Source organism: Eriocheir sinensis, chromosome 60 (genome assembly GCF_024679095.1).
Source record: "Eriocheir sinensis breed Jianghai 21 chromosome 60, ASM2467909v1, whole genome shotgun sequence".
NCBI lineage: Eukaryota > Metazoa > Arthropoda > Malacostraca > Decapoda > Varunidae > Eriocheir > Eriocheir sinensis.
Window position 1 is genome coordinate 5,394,032 of NC_066568.1, and position 17,933 is coordinate 5,411,964.

The 17,933-nt window shown below is 38.4% G+C and overlaps 1 protein-coding gene across 1 annotated transcript in view; it reads right to left on the minus strand.

Annotated features, from left to right (window-relative positions):
* Positions 1-7,389, minus strand: part of LOC126985613 (vesicular glutamate transporter 1-like) — a 75,762-nt gene extending 68,373 nt beyond the window's left edge. The window contains exon 1 of the mRNA XM_050840768.1: positions 7,283-7,389. The gene's annotated coding sequence lies outside the window, so the exon portion shown is untranslated. The remainder of the gene's footprint in view (positions 1-7,282) is intronic.
* Between the last annotated feature and the right edge of the window lie 10,544 nt (positions 7,390-17,933).

Here is a 17,933-nt window from a genome sequence, read left to right on the forward strand (position 1 = left end):
TTCGAGTTTCAAGACACCGTAATTTACATGCGGGACACGTCTATTTCTGCACAAGTAAGTTCTCTTCAGTCAAAACCAGGTATATAGGAAGTTAATTTGAGCAAGATATTTTTTTCTCCACTTCGAAGTATCAGCGAGTTCAAGTATCCAAATTAACCTGCGGGACACGTATATTTCTGCACAAGTAAGTTCTCGTCACTCAAAACCAGGTATATAGGAAGTAAATTTGAGCAAGATATTTTTTCTCCACTTTTCAGTATCAGCGAGTTCAAGTATCCAAACACCTTAATTAACCTGAGGGGCACGTTTTTTTCTGTACAGGTAAGTCTTACTCATCGTCTGGTATGCAGCAAGTGAATACGGGTAGAAATATTCTCTTCCCTTCCTTACATCAACGAAGGTAAGTGTCCAAACAACTCCTTAACCTGAGGGACATATTTCTGCACAGGTAAGTCCTCTTAATTCTATCAACGTCTGGTATGCAGAAAGTCAATATGAGTAGTAATATTCTCTCCACTTTCCTGTGACACAGAAGACAAATATTCAGACACTTAATCAACTGCGGGACACATTTCTGTACAGACAAGTCTTCCTCGATCAACGCCAGGTATGAAGAAAAAAATGGCTCTATATGTCGCTGTTAAGACTGTTTAGGATGCATCTAATATCCTTTCTCCTTGATTTCATGAATTCACGTTATAGGATTGAAGCACTAATAACCAGCACTCTAGGAATCAAACACCTTATCTCTGTATGTTTATGTCCCTTCACATCTCATTAGAAGTACCGTGGACCTCTATTAGTATGCTTAAGAGCTTCGTAAGAGTATCCATAACCCAACTCTTCTTTCAGTAGTATACACTCCACCTCACAATCCACCATACGACGAAATTGCATTTACCATTTGAAGGGGAACTATTTAGACCCATATTCTCAAACACATCGAGGGCTGACACACCCACATTTGAAGGCTTTCGTAGAGGTTGTGTACGGGTATTTCCATGGGTAGTTTTATGAGCCTAGTGATAAGCTTCTGCACCATGAACAAAAAAATAACACTCATGAGAAATTGATCCATCACTTTTGTGGCCTTAGGATGTTTGTTGTGACAGCCGAAAGATTCTGAGAACACCTGCTTAATTTTTTTGACACAAAATAGTATAACCATGATGTTTGTGTGTTAGTTCGAACTCATCATTCTATCTGCAGTCCATTCCAGCGACACAGACCAAAAAATGCTCGAAATATGGCAGCGACTATCTTTTTCACACATTAATGGGCCACAACCACCACATAAACACCGATCTTGACACAGTAATTAAGTCCGTGTTCTCAGACGCTTTCGGCTCCCACAACAGATACTTGCAAAGGCCACTAAGGAGATTAGTAGGGTTCTCATGAGTGTTTTCATATTCATGGTGCAGAGGCCTTGTCAGACTAACACTAGACTCCTAAAACTACCCATGGCAATACACTACAACCTCTGCGAAAGCCTTATCAAATGTGAATGTGCAGGCCCCGAGTGTTTGCAAAAATGGGCCTCACGCTCACTCTGCTAAAACACCCACCGAGACACGTATGTTTTGAGCCTACATTACTCTGGCACAGTATTTAGGACACACAGTTTTCGACGTTGTAATTTGAAGACACGCAAAAATAAATGAAGTACATTAACTGATAATTCAACATATTTTCCGAGAGCAAAGTTTATATCCAATGTTTGAATGACATTTCAGAAACAATATGTAGCCCACAATAATTAGAGATTAAATCCCAGGCACACCATTTTCGTAAAAATATTTTTGGCATAAAATCTTGGTCATAATATTTCAGACACATTTTGAACACAATATTTAGAGCCCATATTTCAGACACGCTTTTTTGGCCACAGTATTTAGCGATCTTGTTACAGACTCTATCTTTAAGGCAGTATTTAGAGACAATAATTCATACACATTTTAAGCACAATATTTAGAAACCGTATTTCAACCACATTATTATGAGGACAATACTTAAAACCATATTTCACACACTATTTAGAGACCATATTTCACGCATAATATTTTTGGCACGTTTGTTTCTGAGCAGGTAGGTCTTACTCAACGTCTGGTATGCAGCAAGTCAATAGGAGTAGAAATGTTCTCTCCCCTTTCTTACATCTACGACGGTAAGTCTCCAAATAACTCCTTAACCTGAGGGGCATATTTCTACACAGGTAAGTCCTCTTCCATTAACGTCAGGTACGCAGAAAGTCAATATGAGTAATAATATTCTCACCACTTTCCTGTGACACAGAAGACAAATATTCAGACACTTCTTTTTAATTAACTTCGGGATACATTTCTGTACAGGCAAGTCTTCCTCGATCAACGCCAGGTATGAAAAAATACTTGGATCTATAAGTCGCTGTTAAGGTGTGTTTTGCTTACAATGCATCTAACAATATTTACACAAAATCAGCATACAATTATTTTGAACAGTATTTGCGACAAGTACTAAAGACATAGACGCGCGACAGTAAAAAAAAAAAATAATAATAATAATAATAATAATAATAATAATAATAATAATAATAATAATAATAATAATAATAATAATTAATGTGCATCAGGAAAAATATTTTGAACACAATAACAAAAATTTTCACACACAACATCTGGACACAAAAATGAGTTCGTGACATTTTTTCTAACACAGTAATTCGATGTTCCCCAGTATTTCGAACAAATAATTCTAAACACGCAATTTTTTTTAGGAAGTTGCAGATTCCAGCGAAATGTCTAGATTCCCCTGATAAAATTTCAAACACATTGCAAAATTCTGAACGCACTTGCATGATTTTCAAACACCTGCAGAATTCTTAATATTTTGCATATATTTTAAGAATTGCAAAATTCTAAACACAACAACAAATTTATGTAGACTTATAAAATCCTCAACCCACCAGCGAAATTTATGACCACTTGCAAATCTATGAACACTTATAAAAATCGAAACGCATCTACAAATTATTTGAATGCACTCAAAAGCTTCAAAACTCTTTCTGATTTATGAAACTGTTATCGTGGGTTCGCAAACAAATGAGGGTTACGATTTATTTTCGTAACGAGGGAACACGAAACAGTCGCCAAATGAATTTAAAATGATAGGTAAGAATAAAAAAAGAAAAAAAGATAATGGAGAAAAAAAATAATGATAAAAGGTAATAATACAAAAGATAGAACGGTTGCCAAATGAACTTGAAATAAAACAACAGGTAATAAGAGAACATAAAAACAAGTTAATGAAGAAATATAAAGTTGATAGTGTATGGTAAGCAATATAAGTAAAACAAGTGTAACAAGAAAATATAAAATAATGGAAAGAATAAAACATGTACAAAAGATATAAAAGGACGAAAAGTAACAATTGGAAAGTGAGAATAAAAAACACAAATCTCGTACAAAATTAAGTAATGTAACACCAAACAAGAATTCAGAAAGCAGGAAAAACTAAATCTAAATAATAATAACAACACAAAGAGGGGACTAGATATAATGCAGCACAAAACCAAGGTAACCCAACCAAAACAAACCAGTAAAACATTATAAAACTGAAGCAATAAATAGATTAAAACCAATTGTACGGGCGGCGAGTTACGAGCCCTCTCTTTCTTGCTCGCTAATTCTCCTTCTGATCTTCCATATTTTACCGTAAAAAGAAAAACAATAAGAATACATAACAACAATATGAAGCCAAAAAAGAGAAGAAAAAAGTCTCGCTTGAGCGCTATCCAGACTCGATCGACGCACATTCAAAAGTAGCCGCGCCAGCTTTGTGTATAATTGAGTAACAAGGAATGAAGCGCCAGATTGTCACCGTATCCAAAGTGGAATTTTGTGCTTGAAATAGTGTGTTTAATTATCAGGTATTGTGCTGAGATGTCTATTTTTCCTGCGTCTCCGTTGATAATAGTGTTCTATATATTGTGCCAAAATACTGTGTCCCCAAAAGATACGTCTACTAGTGGGTGTTTGAAATAATTGAGGGTGTGGCCCGTACTCTTAAACACTTCGGGGCTCTCTCTCTCACACACACACACACACACACACACACACACACACACACACACACACACACACACACACACACATTTGATAAGGCTTTTGTAGCGGATGTATGTGTGGGTAATACCTTGGGGTTATATGAGTCTTGTGATAATTTGAAAAGGCTTCTGCCCCAGGAACGGAAAAAAAAATCATGAGAACTCAACTCATCTCCTTTGTCGCTTTCAAAAATATTTGTTGTGGAAGCCGGAAGCTGAGAACTACGGGGAAAAAATAATGACAAACAACGATATGGTTTGTGATCGTAAATAGAAATCAGGAAATTATGAAGAAAAAAAAGAGAATACATCTACAGAATATACAGGAAAGTCTTATTGTGGAATTTGAATATAATCTCTCTCTCTCTCTCTCTCTCTCTCTCTCCCTGCCGCCTGTCACCTGTCACCTATCCTCACTTACCTGCTTCATCAATTTACCTGTGCCTGATTCACCTGTAATTACTCATCTATCCCCATGCCCTGAATAACCCTTTTCCTGCCTGTCTGTCTGTGTGTCTGTCTGTCTGTGTGTCTGTCTGTCTGTCTGTCTGTCGCCTCACCTGTAATCTATCTCACTACCTCTCTTACCTGTCAAATCACTATCTCTTTCCTGCCCTCCCTCTTTCTCTCACTCTCTCACTCTGAATCTTCCTGAACGAAAATAAATAAAATAATGTCACAAGAAAATGGAAGAGAAATACAGAAGAAGATATGAAAGAAAAGAAGAGGAAAATTATTAGAGCTGTCCGAAAGAGGAAAAGAAAAAAAAATGTGGAAAGAATGAAGAAATATATTGAGAATCTTTTATTGGAGAAGAATTTGAAACCAGTAAAAATAAACTTATAAAAACTGAATACTTTTAAACGCCTGAAAGGAAAGAAATATAAAAACCTGCCAAAAAAAGAAAAAAATACAAAATAAAAACTTATACATACTTGAAAATATATAAATCCGAAAACTAAGACAAATAAAAAAAATGATAAAAAGAACTTCAAGAAACCTGAAAATCTGACACACAAAAAGAACTTAATCTGGGAACCTAACCTGGATTGACCTTAATTAGAACAAAACTCTCTCTCTCTCTCTCTCTCTCTCTCTTCTATTGATACATCCTCCCCGGTCTCATATTTGCACATGCTCAGTATATTTCTACCCCCTTCCCCCCTTTTCCTCTCCCCCCCCTTTCACCTCCCTTTCACCCCCTTTCACTCCACCAAGCCAATCCCCCCAACTTTCCCCTCCCTCCTTTAAAATCTATACTGGCATCTCCCCCACCTCTTCTCTCTCTCTCTCTTCTCCCCTCTCCTCCTCTCCCTCTCTCTCTCCTCCCTTTCCTCTACATGTTAATATATAAACGATAATTAGAGGTCAGTGATAAATGAGAAGAGGGAAAATGAAGTAAGTGGATGAATGAGAACAAAGCTAATTAGTAAAAGATAAGATAGAAATAAAGACACGTGGAGACTGAGAAAAGAGAAGGTACAGGAGGAGGAGGAGAAAGAGGGGAAAATGTTTTATGAATGAATCGAAATAAAAACAGAAAGTGAAAGTTTCGATACTGAAGGAAAATAAAGATGAAAGGAGAAAAGGAATGGTAAGCAGGAGAAAAGGAAGAGGAGGAGGAAGAGGAAAGAAGGAGAAATGGAATGAAAATATATAAATAGAAATAAATGGCTTGAAATAGACCAAAAAAGGCCAAATAAAGCACAAAAAATTAAAGTTAATAGATAAGAATAATGATAAGAAGGAACAGATAAAGGAATAAGAGGAAAAAGAGATGAAAGGGAAGACGAAACACACACACACACACACACACACACACACACACACACACACACACACACACACACACACACACACACAATAAGATTACACAATGTCACCAAAAAATCAAAGGAAAAGGAAAATAAGTAATAAATTAAGGAAGGAAGAGAGGGAAAGAAAAGACTATAAACAAAAAGGTGAAAAGCTAACGAAACAAGCTTTGAAGAACGAGAAGAAAATGAATGGAAAATGAAGGGAAAGTAAAGAATGAGGGAAGAAGGAGGAAGGAGGAAGAAAGAAGACAGAGGCAAAAACATACAGAAAATAAAGGAGGAAAAGAGGAAAAAGAATGAAAAAGGAAAGGTAGAGGAGGAAAGGAATGATAAAAAGAGGAAAATAAGGGAAAATAAGGAAAATTATAATACTAAAGGGAAAAGGAAAAAAGGAGGGAAATATGGGGAAGAGATCAATCCACAAGGAGGCACAAGACACAAGGAAGAAGTGAAGGAAGGAAAAACAGGGAAAATACACGATAAAACATCACATAAAAGGGAAAGGAAAGGAAAAGAGGGGAAAGAAAGGAAAGCACGAGGGAAGAAAATGGAAAATACACAAAAGGCTACAAATAAAATAGGAAAAAAGAGAAAACAAAGAGGAAAAGAGGAAGAAGGAGAAAACCAATCACGAGAAAGTCCATAGATACAAAAAAGAGGAAAAGGGTGGCAAAAGGGGAAAAGAAGAGGAAAAGAGGAAAAGAAAGGAAAAGAAGTGAAGAGGGAAAAGACAAAAGCCAGAAACACAGAAAGGAAGAGGAAGAGAAAGCTGAAAAATACGAATAAATGCAGAAGAGAAACAATCGAAAAAAGAGGGAAATGACGGGAAAATAAGAGGAAAAGAAGAAAACACGACATGCAGGGAGAAGGAAGAGGAGGAGGAGGAGGAGGAATATGAAAAAAAACTGTAAAAAAGCACAAAATCAATACCGAAAAATGAGAAAGCAAAGGAGAAAAGAGGGAAAAGGGAGGAAAAGAGGAGAAAAGCATGCAGACGACGGGTGGAAGAGGAAGAGGAGGAGGAGGTGGAGGAAAAAGAGCTTAAAAAAAAGGCGAAAAAAATAAACGAAATACGGAAAAATATCGGAAGACAAAAATGACTGTAAAAATGAGAAAAAACAGGAGGGAAAAGAGGAAAACAAGAGGAAAACTAACTCACAAGCAAGTCCAGGGACGCAGCGAGGACACACACAAGACTAGACGAGCTTGTGGCGGCTAGAGAGAGAGAAAGAGAGAGAGAGAGAGAGAGGGAGAAAGGGGGGAGGCAAGAGAGGGAGAGTGAGGGGAGATGAAGAGACACACGGGGAGACGAGAGTGAGGGGAACAGACCGCCCCCTACCTGAGTGCGCCGCCGCCTCGCCCCCCCTCGGCCCCCTCTCACCTGATTGGTTGTTCCCTTCCCGCTGATTGGTCCCTGAGTGCGCAGGTGTGTCGGGAAGGACCAATGGGAGAGCGTCTTTCCTTGGTGTCATGTTGTGGGCGTGGCCTAGAGAGAGAGCGGGTGAGAGAGAGCTGGTGAGAGAGAGCGGGTGAGAGAGAGAGAGAGAGAGAGAGAGAGAGAGAGAGAGAGAGAGACTGGAATGGATTTAGATCTCTATTTGGGACAACAAGACCAAGAAGAGGAGGAGGAGGAGGAGGAGGAGGAAGAGGAGGGAAAAAAGTAGAGGACAGAGGAGGAAAACAAGGAGTGAAAATTGAAAACAGTAGCATAGAGAAAGTTTCCCAGTGCAGTCTCTCTCTCTCTCTCTCTCTCTCTCTCTCTCTCTCGATTCATGATACAAAAATCGATACAACGAAGCCGATTCGGAGCAGAATTTCGAAGCAGCCGCAGGGATGGAGGAAAAAAAAGGGGGGGAGGAAGGAGGGGGAGGAGGGGAAAAAAAAGAGGGAGGGGAAGAAGAGGAGAGAAAACTTACCTTTACACATATTTTCCCTCCATTTTTACCTCTCTCTCTCTCTCTTTTCCGTGAAAAACCCGCCACTCTTTCCTCCAACATAAAGTTCCTCCACCTCTCCATTTCTCTCCTCCTTCCCTTCTCTCTTCTCTTTTTCATCATTTCTTCCTCTGCTCTTTCTCTCTCCCTTTCCTCTGTATTTCTATTTTCTCTTTATTTTATTTTTTTCACTCAGTCTCTCTTATCTCTTTTTCTCTTCATATATTCCCTCTTCCTCTCTTCTGTTTTCCCTTTCCGCAACTTCCCTCCCTCTCCTTTTTCTCTCACCACCTTTGCTCCTTTTATCCTCCTTTTCCTCTCTTCCCTCCTTTTCTTCCTTCCTTTTCTCACCTTCCTTACACTTCCTCTTCTCTTCTTCCATTATATTTTTCACTTCTCCTTTGTCGTCTCTTATTCTCCCTTCCTTTCTCCTTTCCACTTTTCCTCTCCATTTTCTCCATCTGGTTCTTCATATCTTCCGTCCTCTTTCGCCTTTCCTCCTTCCCTCCCTTCCTTATTCCCTCCACTTTTCCTTCCTTTCTCCTTTATCATCCCTATTTTATCTCCCGTTTTTCTTTTTTCTCTCCTTTCCTCTTCCCTCTCCTCTGTTTCCTTCTCCTTCTCACCTTTCTTCTCTCCTCCTCCTCCTCCTCCCCCTCCTCTTTTCCCTCCACCTCTCAACAATGGAGGAAAGTGATGTTGCCAGAGACCTGAGCGTTCTCTCTCTCTCTCTCTCTCTCTCTCTCTCTCTCTCTACCATAACTCTAACCTCCACATAACTCCACCACCAAAAGAAAGGGAGAGGAAGAGTAAGAGGAAGGGAGAGGAAGAGATGATATAATACAAGAAAAATATAAAATAAGAAAGATGAAAACTGAAACAGGAGAGAAAATGGGAAAGAAAGAGAAAAGGAAGAAGAGAGGGAAAGAGGGGAAGGAAAACAGACGACAAAGGGAAGAGGAGTAAAAATGGATAATAAAGGAGAGGAAAGAAAGGGAAAAAATGAGTATATGCGAAAAATAACATTAAACTTGAATTAAGGTAGAAAATAGAAGACAGAAAATAAGGTGAAAGAGGAAATAGAGGAAGGGAAAAATAAAAGAAAATTAGGAAGAAGAGAAAAAGAGGACCAAAGAAGAGGGGGTGAACAGGAAATGAAAAAGAAGAAAAGAGGGAAAGTTGAAAAAAAGAGGGGAATTTAAGAAGGGAAGACGAAGGGAAAGAGGAAAAAGAAAAATAGGAAAGAGGAAAAGAAAAGAAAAGGAATGAAAACGAAGGGAGAAAGAATATAAGAAGAAAAGTTAAGGAAAAGAGAGAGGGAAGATAAGAGGGATGATACCAAGAAAACTGAGGGGAAAACAAGGGGAAAAGACAAGCATAACTACCATCATCACCATCACAACCACTACCATCACCATCACCACCACCACCACCACCACCATCACCGCCAACGACAGGTAGAGATGCGTGGAGTTCTGCATCTGTTCTGACTGTCTAACTTTAATCTCTCTCTCTCTCTCTCTCTCTCTCTCTCTGCCCCAACCTGCCAGCATCCATCTATGTGTATGTATGTATGTATGTATGTATGTATGTATGTATATATGTATGTATGCATGTATGTATGTATGTATGTATGTATATATGTGTGCATGTATGTATGTATTTATGTATCCATGTATGTATCAATATATGGATATATGTAAAACATGACGATTTATATTTCTGCTTACGTGGTTTTCAATAATAATAATAATAATAATAATAATAATAATAATAATAATAATAATAATAATAATAATAATAATAATAATAATAATACCAATAAAATAATAAGAATGTTTTGAATAACCACTAATAACAAATGTTTTATTTCTTACCTGCTTTTACCTGCTGTTGTCACATGTCACTCTACACCTGCTGTTGCCTACATCATTCTTCTGCTTAATATCTGCTGCTATGCCTGTACTGCTGTTTTGATTAGCTCCTCTACTCCCACGCTCTGCTATCCTGCTTCTTGTCATCTGCTATCTAATTTGATGTTCTGTCCTGCTGTCTGCTTTCTGTCTTGTTGTCTGCTGTCTCCTGTCTGCTGCCTGATATCTGTTATTCTGCTTATATGTTCTCTGCTGTCTGCTACTGCTTTTAATTTTCATCTGCTATTATCTGCTGATCTTATAATGGTTTCATGTATGCTGTCTGCTAAACATTCATGCTGCCTGTTGACTCTTCTACATGTCGTCTGCTGCTCTCAGTTCTGCTACTATTGATTTCACGTCTGCTGTCTGCTAACTATTCCTTGTATTTGCTATCTCCTCTGTTTGCTGTCTGCTTTCATCTTCTCTTGTGGTAATGATTTAATTCCTGCAGTTATTTACCTATTCCTGCTTTCTGCTTTCTCTTCTACTTGTCATCTGCTTTCATCTGCTTTTTCTAACAACTACAACTACCTATATATCCCATTGTTTATCTGCTGTCTGCTATCGCCTGCTGTTCTGTTCTATTCCGTCTGTTCTTATCTGCTTTAATCTGCTCTGCTTACAACTACAACAACTACTAATATGATACACTCTGCTCTCTGCTAAATCTTTCTTGTACTGCTGTCAATGCCTTCACACTGCTACTATTGATCCACTGCTGTCTGTTACCTGCTCCTGCTGTCTACCTGTCTGTTTGTCTGTATGTAGCGGTGACTTTCCTGCTGTTTTGATTTGCCTCCTATCATCACCAACATCACCATCACCACTCCTATCACCACTGCTAACACCACCATCACCATTCTCTATCTCATTTTTTTTCCTCGTATTTCCTCTCCTTTTCCCTCTTCATCTGTTCTACCCTCCTCTTCTTCTCCTTCCCTCCCAATCACCATTTTCATCACCACTACTAACACAAGCATCACCATTATCATCACCATTACCAACACAACCATCAACACCATCAATACCACTGCAATACTAATATCACCATAACTACTACTATTACCATCACCTCCATCATCACCACTAAGACAACCCTCAATACCAGTGCTTACACCACTTTCACCATCACTACCACCTCTACTACCATAATCGCCCCCACCATCATCACTACTATCACCATTCATACCATTATCATAACCACTTCTTTCATCACCATCACCGTCACCATCACCACAACTGATAAATAAAAACAATAATCTTCTCGTAAAACAAAAAATGCACACAGCTTTCTATTACTCACAAAAACACCACCAACAACAACAATAATAATAATAATAATAATAATAATAATAATAATAATAATAATAATAATAATAATAATAATAACAATAATAATAGTAATGGACAAAAAACATGAGAATCAGGTACTTATTTCCGCGTGACCTGGATGCTTAGGCCAATTAGCAGGTAAGAGAAAGACATAGTAATTAGGAATGATAATGAACTCCTAATATATGTGACTTTCTCTCTCTTTCTCTCTCTCTCTCTCTGAACTGTTTTGCCTTTATAGAACACTAATAAGGACATAACAAAGACCTGCGGGCGTGACTTAGTTCCCCATCAAAATATTTCCCGCCTCGAGAAAAGAAAACGAAACGAAGAAAACGAAAATTAAATGGCAAACTACATTCACACACACACACACACACACACACACACACACACACACACACACACACACACACACACACACACACACACACACACACACAAAAAAAAAAAAAAAAACACAAACACACAATTTAGGTTCAATGGGAAAATAGACAAAAACCTAGAAAAACACACCTAGATGAGTGGGGAAAAAAAACTGATATATTATAGTTGAGACAAAGACAATAAATGATAGCCTTAAATTGAGGTTAATGTAGTAGTAGTAGCAGTAGTAGTAGTAGTAGTAGTAGTAGTAGTAACCGAAGAGCTGCCATGTGTAAGCCGTCTCTCTGTCTATCTGTCTGACCTCTTGTAGTCTCGTTTTGTCTGTGTGTCTCCTTGTGTATTTTGTTTTGTTTTACGTTTATTTCTGGTTTTGTTTCGTCTTGTGTTGCTCTGCGTGACAAGGGACGAAGATCTAGGACAGTGATTCTCAACGTTTTCGTACTCACTATTCATATCCAAAAATCGACCCCCTGGTGTCAGCTGTTTGTTTTGCATATGTTAACACGATAGTTTTCTCCCAAATCCGATCCGGATATGACCCAAAAGATACCCTGATGTTCCCTCTCAACACTCACCAGCAGAACCACACACTACCAGCAGAATAAAACCTTAAAATACACTCTCAACACGATAAGCTATTAAACTCATTCCCCCGAGTTCTTTCTGGCAAAGCTTTCCAAAGGATACCTTGATGTTCCCTCCCAACACACCAGCAGAAGCACCCACCACCAGCAGAATACAACCTTAAAAAAAAAACACTCAACATGATAAGCTATTAAACTCATTCCCCAAGTTCTTTCTAGCAAAGCTTCCCAAAGGATACGCTAATGTTCCCTCCCAACACACCAGCAGAAGCACACACCGTCAGCAGAATAAAAGCATGGAAAACAACTTCAAAACGGTAGGGTATAAAACTCATTCTCCCAAGCCATTTCTAGCAAGGTTTCGTGACCCCTCAGGCATTCCTCCTTGACCCCCCAGAGATCGAGTGGGTTAATAAGTAGAAAAATCTGTGTAACTCATCACATTTTCACTCCTTCATCACCCATCAGGTACTAAGGGTTGTATTTTAAGACACCATCGCTTCTCACATCAACTATTTCTAAAGGTCAAGAAGGGGATCAATCGGGTTTTCATGAGTGTTTTTTTAAGGTTCATGGCACAGAAGAAGGGTCAAACTACCACCAGGGTCATAAAACTACCCCTGGAAAGGCCTACAGCTCCTACGAAAGCCATTTCAAATATGTGAACTTGGGCGACGAAATGTTTTAAAATACGACCTTAAAGTCCCACCTAGACAGGGAGGCCTAATTACTAAAGGACGTTTCCAAAGAGGTCTTGATAAGGGTGAAGGTAGTCCAGTGACCCAGAGGCTGACTCACACAACGGACGGGTAATTAACAACAACACCTGCGTGACGTGATTAATTAATAAGCTAGACGAGAACACGTGTTGTGACCCCTTAGTGTGTGTGTGTGTGTGTGTGTGTGTGTGTGTGTGTGTGTGTAGGGGGACTGACCTGCGACGTGGCCCCTGCTGACTCCGAAACACGCGCTCGCAGACACACACACACACACACTCTCTCTCTCTCTCTCACACACACACACACACACACACACACGTCAAAAAAAGCCTCCTCGGGCGGTGGCCGAAGTGATAGCGTACTGGACCCACATTCGCCGCGTGATGGACGACGCGGGTTCGAATCCTCACGCTACCACTCGGATTTTTCGGTCACCGCCGGGTGGCTTAAAACTACCCACATGCTGTCCTGAAGACCACCCATCAACCCGGACTCTAGAGGAAGCCGTCCAAGCGAATCAAGTACGAGTTCCGGGGGGCAGCATGAGCCAACGCAAGATGGCGCCACTATAAACACTCGCCTGCGCCAGAACGGGCTGGGCCGACCATCAGGCCCCACCTGGAAGAAGCCTTGGGCCGACCATCAGGCCCCACCGGGAAGATGCCTACCGGCGCAATAGGCAACAACGTAAAAAATAATAATAATAATAATAATAATAATAATAATAATAATAATAATAATAATAATGATAATGATAATAATAATAATAATAATAATAATAATAATAATAATAATAATAATAATAATAATAATAATAATAATAATAATAATAATAATAATAATAATAATAATAAAAATAATAATAATAATAATAATAATAATAATAATAATAATAATAATAATAATAATAATAATAATAATAATAATAATAATAATAATAATAATAATAATAATAATAATAATAATAATAATAATAATAATAATAATAATAATAATAATAATAATAATAATAATAATAATAATAATAATAATAATAATAATAATAATACTACTACTAATACTACTACTACTACTACTACTACTACTACTACTACTACTACTACTACTACTACAACTTTTTTTTATTTTTACTACTTTAAAAGATACCTACTACTACCACTACTACTACTACTACAATAAAATTAGTAGTCACGTCAACGAAAGAGAGGAAGGAAAGGAGAATGAAAGGAGGAGGGAAAGCGTGACTTGGCTCAGGAGGTAGAGGCCGCCAGGCACCTCACTCTGATATAGGGTCAGCCCCTCACCTAAATAATAACAACAACAACAACAAAAACGGAAAACAAAAAGAACAAGAAGAAAAAGATGAGGAGGAGGAAAAGGAGGTGAACGAGGACGAGGAAGAGAAAGAAAAGGAGGAAGATGAGAAAGATAAAATAGACGAAGAATCAGAGAAGGCGGAGGAGAAGAGAAAGTGGTAGATAAGGAAGAGAAAATGGATGAAGAATCAGAGGAGGAGGAGGAGGAGGAGGAGGAGGAGGAGGAGGAGGAGAAAGATGAGGAAGAGAATATAGTTGGAGAATCACTACCACCTCCATCCTCCCACCACCACCACCACCACCAAAAACAAGGAAAACAACAACAACTGCCATCATTTACTTTACCCCAGAAATAAAACAAGTACACTCTGACCTCCATCCCTAAGTGACACAACACCCTTTTTTTCACACCTGTTATAATATTCTAATTTTAACCTGGACTACACATGCCTATCTACCTCCGATCCACCTGTGTCCTGTTATTTTCCCTTTCGTTATTTTTGTATTGATGGTGATGGTGGTGATGATGGTGGTGATGATGGAGGTTATGGTGGTGGTGGTGGTGGCTCTTTTCCCTACCTTTTGTTTCCGATATTTTCTTTATGTCCAACACCATTCTTTTCCTCACCTGTCCCAAATGTTGGACTATTAGCATATTCACCTGTCCTCCACCTGACCCTCCATAGTCCATCCACATGTCTTTGATCTTCTTTTTTTTGTATGTTTTCTATTTTCGTTTTTTTTTTTTTTTACTTTTTGCCTTTCAGCTTTTTTTCTTTATATTTCTCTTTTGTCGACCTAGCATAACCACATTATATTCAATCCTGTTTAATTTTTCTAACTAGCATTCTTATTTTTCTTATCTTTCATTCAATTTCTCATTTTTCCACAAACATACATACCCGATTCAATTAATTTCCTTTCAGACATTTTTACATCGTTATTTACGGTCTCTCTATCTGTCTATCTATCTATCTATCTATCTATCTACCTATATCTATCTGTCCTCTTTCCTCATACATTTATCTCTTCTTTTACAGCGTTTTGTTCAAACTTTTGTCTAGTTTTCTCTATTTCCTTCCCACCAACCAACTCACCACCTCCTTTTCCTCTCTCTTTTTCTTATTGCATCTCTACCTGTATCATCTTCCTACATAAGAAAATGGACAAAGAAAAGTTAAATGGCATCCTACCTATATTTTTTTTCTATTAATTGATGTACCGTGGCATCAAAACAAAAAATACGCACAACAACTACAACCACTGCTAATATTCCACTCCACTACTACTACCTCTATTACCACTACCAATACAACCACCACTACTACCATCACAACCACTACCATCCCGTACCCAGCGAACTAAAGGTGACCTCACAGGCGCTTCGTTTCCCCGTGATTGCGTGTCTGACATCTAAGTTCTTTGTACCTTTAACATAAGCAGTGAACTGAAACACATCGCACCTGGGTCCATGTACTGTAGAATGAATGAGACTGAAAGGGATGATGTATGCGTGAATGAAGGGGAGTCTGTGGGGGGTAAGGGAAGAGAGATGAAGGAGAATGTACACAAGGGCAGATAGAGGACAACTGATGGAAAATAAGGATGAGAAATGGAAAATAAGATAAGATGAACACGTGACTGAGTGGAACAGAGAGAGCGAAGATAAGGGAGGAAGGATGAAGGAGAATGTACAAGGGCAGACAGAGGACATGGGATGGAAAATAAAGACGATAAATGGAAAATTATATTTGAATTGAATGAGTGAATTTAAGTGAGAAACAGAGTAACGATGTAGACGATGTACAAAGGCAGACAGCGGACAAAGGATGGAAACTAAGAAATAGAAATGAAAAATAAATAATGAAGCCATGTGTGAATTTAAGGTAAAGAGAAAAAGAAAAGTGATAAGGGAGTAACGATGTAGGAGAGAATGTGTGAGGGCAGATATAAGACAAGGCAACAAGGAGTGGAAAATAAGGTATGAGAAATGGAAAATATAAATATAGTGACGAGGACTGAAAAATAAAATAAAATGGTGTGTGAATGAAAGGGAAGAGAGAGTGGTATGAAAGTTAGGATGTAGTAGAAAGTATAAAGGTAGATACAGAATGAGGAAAGACAAAGAAAGGAGAAAGGAAGGATAGAGAAATGAAGGGAGAAGAAAAGAAGGAAAGGACGTTAAGGGGTAAAGGTATAAGAGTGTATTAAGGCAAATAGAAAACGAAAAATGGAAAGTAAGTTATGATTATATGTTGATACGATTAAAAAAAAAAATAATAGTATAAGGGAGCGTAGAATATCAGACAGCATGAGTATTACGTAAGAAAAAGGTGGATATTTTGATGAATATGCTGATGGATAGAGATTTAAATGAAACTGTGACTTAATAAAAATATATAATGAAATAAATACGAATGAAATTATATAAAAGGGAAAAATTAAAGAGTTTCATTTATATCTCTGTCCATCAGCACATTTATCGAAGTATCCACCTATTTTTACGTAATACTCATGTTGTCTGTCTGTTTCCTTTTCTTGTGCCCTTGAGCTGTCTCCTTTGTTGTAAAAAAAAAAAAAGAGAAAATATAAATACATAAACCAGAGACAGAAGAGAAGAAAGAAGAAAGATGAGAAAAGAAAAGAGAAACGTCAACAATGCCTAAGCTATGTACAAGGAAAAAGGAGGGAAATGAAGAAAAGGGAAGACAAGAAAGATAAAATAAATAACCAATAAACAAGTAAAACAAAATGCCTCACACAAGATCATCGTCATCATCATCATCATTAACATCTTCAAGCATTACCAATACACGCCACCACAAAGACTTTTCCCATTGTACTCCATCGTGTTTCCTCCAAAATTCTTCCTTCCTAATCTTGATGGCAAACAGGAGACATGAAGATGAGAACAAAACAATCGTAGAGGGTGCGTGAGTTAAAGATTTCCTTGGTAGTTTTAGGGGCCTAGTGATAGTTTTTGACAACAAGGCTCTCACACCAAGAAAAAAAAAAAAAGACCGGAGAATTTGTTTTTATTTTGTGATTTTTTGAAATACTTAGAAGTTGTGAGATGAATTCTCAACATATTCTCCAAACACACATGGTTACACCACACCTCATTTAATAAAGCTGTGTGTGTGTGTGTGTGTGTGGGAGGGGGGGGGGTACTATTTCTATGGGTAATTTTATGAACCTAGTCCTAGTTTGACAAGGCTTCTTTTTTTTACAACAAAGAAGACAGCTCAAGGGCACAAAAAAAGGAAACAATAATAAAAAAAAAAAGCCCGCTACTCGCTGCTCCTAAAAAGAATCCAAGGAGGTGGCCGAAAGAGGGGTAAATTTCGGGAGGAGAGGTGTCCTGATACCCCTGCACCATGAGCGTGAAAAAAGACAAAAAACGCCCCTGTGAACCCGATTAATCTTTGTGGCCTTTGTAAATAGTTGCTGTAGAAGCCGAAAGTGTCTGAGAATACGAACATAGAACACTCAGGTACGCAGGGAGTATATACCCTGGCTTATCACCTCAATATAATGCAGCGAGTCAGCCAGGTGAAAAGACAGGTGGAGATAGAACGAACGGATGTGAGGGTTTGTCTCTATGGCACTGTTGAGGGGAAGGACAGGTAGGTAGGGAAGGGGAGGGAAGGAGGAGGGAAAGGGGAGGGGTACATGAAGTTAATGGGAGAGGTGATGGATGGGGTTATGCTGAAAATACAAAGGTGTGTGTGTGTGTGTGTGTGTGTGTGTGTGTGTGTGTGTGTGTGTGTGTGTGTGTGTGTGTGTGTGTGTGTGTGTGTGGCCTGATCAGGTGTATATAAGCCCAGGTGAGCCATCCATAGGT